This window comes from Martes martes (genome assembly GCF_963455335.1).
Source record: "Martes martes genome assembly, chromosome: 1".
NCBI lineage: Eukaryota > Metazoa > Chordata > Mammalia > Carnivora > Mustelidae > Martes > Martes martes.
The window spans coordinates 136034348-136038196 of NC_137888.1; positions in this window are offsets into that span (position 1 = coordinate 136034348).

Consider the following 3849-nt stretch of genomic DNA (forward strand, 5'->3'; position numbering starts at 1 on the left):
GTATATGTTTGGGTGAAATTTGCACATCTATTGTGTAAGATCTGTAGGCTCTCAATTGATGTCAGGAAGTCCACCCACCCCTCCTGTTCTGGCCATGATCTCACCAGCCCCTACTCCACCCTGGTTGAAAAACTGTTTCAATAAAAATAATCGTAAGCTCTCAACTAGTATAAATGGGTACTTGTGTGGAAAATCTTGTTTTATCCTGCTACCAGTTTGAAAGGACGTGCTGTCTCTAAATGTGTACCACTTGGTAAACACATATTGGGACTTCCAAAGTCTCAAAAACCACCAAGGTGAAAAGTCTCCCAATATGTGTCTCCCAATATGCCCAGATATCTGGTTAGACATTATTTCTGGATATTTCTTGAGGGTGTTTCCAGAAGAGATTAAGATTTAAATTGGTAGAATGTGTAAAGGAGATATCCCTCCCCAGTGTGGGTGGGCATCATCTAATCTGTTGAAATCCAGAGTAGAGCAAAAGGGAAGGAAGATCTAATTCACTCTGACCCCAAGCTAGAACATCAATCTGCTCTCAGTGTTCCTGGTTCTAAGACCATCAGATTTTGAGTAGAATATACACCCTCACCTCCTCAGGTCTCAGGCCTCTGAACTATGCCACCCACATTCTTGGGTCTCCAGCTTGCACACAGGAGATGATGGGACCTCTTAGGCTCCATAATCACATGAACAGGGACCTAATAATCAATCTCTCTCACTCTCTCTCAATATCTCCTATTGGTTCTGTTTCTCATTGGAGAACCCTGGCCAAGATAACTATCTATAAACTGACAAAGGAAACATTTTAAAATCAAAAGTAGGGGTGCCTAGTGGCTCAATCATTTAATCATCGGCCTTACACTCAGGTCATGATCTCAGAGTCCTGGGATCCAGCCCCATATTGGGCTCTCTACTTAGTAAGAAGTTTGCTTCTCCTTCTCCTTCTGCCTACTCCCCACTTGTGCTCTCTCTCACTCTATCTCTCAAATAAATAAAATCTTTTAAAAAACAAAAAATAAAAAGAAACCAAGAGTAGATGTCTAGAATTTAAGCATTGAGTAGATTCTCCAATTGCTTTTACTAAGCCAAGTTTAAGTTGAATTTTTAAGTTAAATTCTATTTTTCTTACAATGAGATTGGTTTGCAAGACAAACTAAAATGTATACAAATAGCCATAGCTCAAAGGAGTATGCTTAAGTAGCTAAATTATTTTAATTTTTAAGCTATAATATAGTGCTTTTGCAGAATAAACTTAAAAGAAAAAAAATTTTTCTATTTTATTTTAAACTATACTATTGCATAAACTTACTCCCCTGATTCTTCAAAAATGACCTAATCCAATAGGAGATTATCACATTTCAAATATTTCCGGGGTTCTCAGGAAAGGGAAACATAGGTGGGAAAAAACATAGCCATACTTCCAGGCTATCGTGGAGAATCCTAAAATGAGAAGCCAAAACTCAGCATGTCATTTCAATTTAAATGAACATTCAGGGCAGTATGAGAAGGAAGTGGAAGGAGGCTGTCATTGAAGAAGGAGAATGAAGGGACATATTGTTGCTGGATGGGAAGTAATGGAGGAGTGTCTATGGTTATGTCAACTTAATTTCAGTAATTTTATTCTGCTCTCACCTGATAGTTTTACCCCACTCCCCAATCTGCTGCTCCCACAGCATGAAGCTTATGGTACTAGGAAGGGCCCTAGTTAAAGGAGCCTTCAAAGCTCTTGAAGACCCAAGGTGAACACCAACATAGAATCAATTCCATTGTGTAATGAAGAATGCACTAGATGGAAAGCCTCAAGACACTGGTTCCTCTCACTTCTGCAAGGTGCGTGTGCAGAGTTATTAACCTTTCTATTAAGTACCAAGCCTGATGGAAAACAATCTTAAAGCCCAGAGAATGCTGTGCTCATGTGCTCTTCTTGAGCAATCTACCAGAGGTAAGCCTTATCCAACCAAGAGATGGCTGGGAAAAATATGGCAAACAGACCATTAGTGAGTGTTTCATGTACTTAACTATAGAACTGGATATAAAACAATATGTATGTATGTATGATATGCTCTGATAAAATAGAAAGAGAAAAAATAAAAAGAATGTAACTAAAAAATGGGAGAATATGGGGGATTAATGAGAACACTCACCATGATAAACACTGAGTAATATATGGAATTGTTGAATCACTATATTGAACACCGGAAACTAATATAACATTATATATTAACAATATAGGAATTAAAATTTAAAAACTTAGAAAAAATTGGGAGGATAAGAGAGAGAAAAAGAAAGTAGAATAAGTTATAGGCTGTTGTATAGGAATACTAACGAACACAGCCAACAAGACAGTAAAAAATAAGAGAAAGGGAGATCAAGGGCACTTGAAAAGGTATACATGTAAACAAACAACAACAAAGGTAAAAATCCAAATCTTCAAAATACCAGAAGAAATTTTTAAAGCAAGGAAGACACACCAAATGTAGAAAAAAACAGTAAATGTAACATTACACGGTATTATTAAATAATAATATATACAGTTGAGACCAAATATACCAGTTTCAACAAAAGTTTCTTTTAAAGGAAAGACATTTTCAAACTGGCTCAATCAGTAAAATATACCTCTATGTGTTTTTAGAGAATACCTAAAAGATAATGATTTAAAAGGGCTAAAAATAGAGGAAAAGGCAGAGGCATAAGAAAAAGAAATGAGAAAGCAGGATTCCAATCCTGAGAGTCAGGTAAAGTCAAATTCAGACCAAAAAACAAAAACAAAAAGCATGTAACATTAAATGAGACCCAAAAACACAGTATAATGCTGAGAATACATGTTTGGGAAGAAAAAAAACCGTATTGAGTTCTACTTCTAGTTCTTTCTATAACTTTGAGATCTTAGGCAAGTTCACTGATTTATACCCTGAGTATAAATTTCCTCCATACAAAACGATAATGATAAATCTACCACAGAGAGTCCTTTCATTCCATAGTAAATATAACCCACATTCAAAGAATGGGGAAAGAATTCCTGTCACCCACCAGATGCTTTAATGCTGAGTGGAACATACAGGCTCTATTAGCTTGGATCCAGAGTATTTTTATAAGCTCCTCTAGATGTGTGTTTTTTTAGAGTGTATTCTTTAAAACTGAGAACCTCCTGCCCTTTTTGGATTTCTAAAATGACTGAACCATATTTTTGGCTGTGGGGTTCCAAAGGCAGTATCCATAGTCCCCTGTGGTAAACACAAAGAGGGAAAAAACTAACAAAAGCTTAACCTGCTTTTCAGCAAACCCACTGCTTTTTCCACCTTTGGAATCAACACATGTTTACTGAATTCTACTATATACTGGGCACATATGGCCCTCTTTCTTGCACTGTAATCTATCTCAATTTCACAAGTCTTCATCGAGGGACTACTGGGACAGCCACTAAGTGCTGCTGGGGTTGCAGACACCCACAGCAAAGAGACACAATTCTCAGCGACCTCATAAGGTGGCCTGAGTTCCCGCCTCCTTATTCTAAGGAGTTTCTTATACTCATGCTCTATAGATTCTGAAAATGATTGTCTGCAGATCAGTCTGAAACACCTGAAAACATTGATACGTGGAGGCAGTTAAAGCATGCACTCCTCTCAGCCTGCAGGGTTTTCCAATGTGAATTAATAGAGAACCCCCAGCGCAGCTTTCACAAATTGGACCAGGTTTTTGTGGATGTTGAGTAGATAAAATCAGAGAGTTTACCCTGAGTCACAAAAGAAATTTTTCATCACAGAACTAAAAGAAGGAAAAAAGAAGGAAAAAAATACAGAAAGGAAGGGAAAGCATAAGGGATAAAAGCAGAAAGAAGGAAAGAAAGTG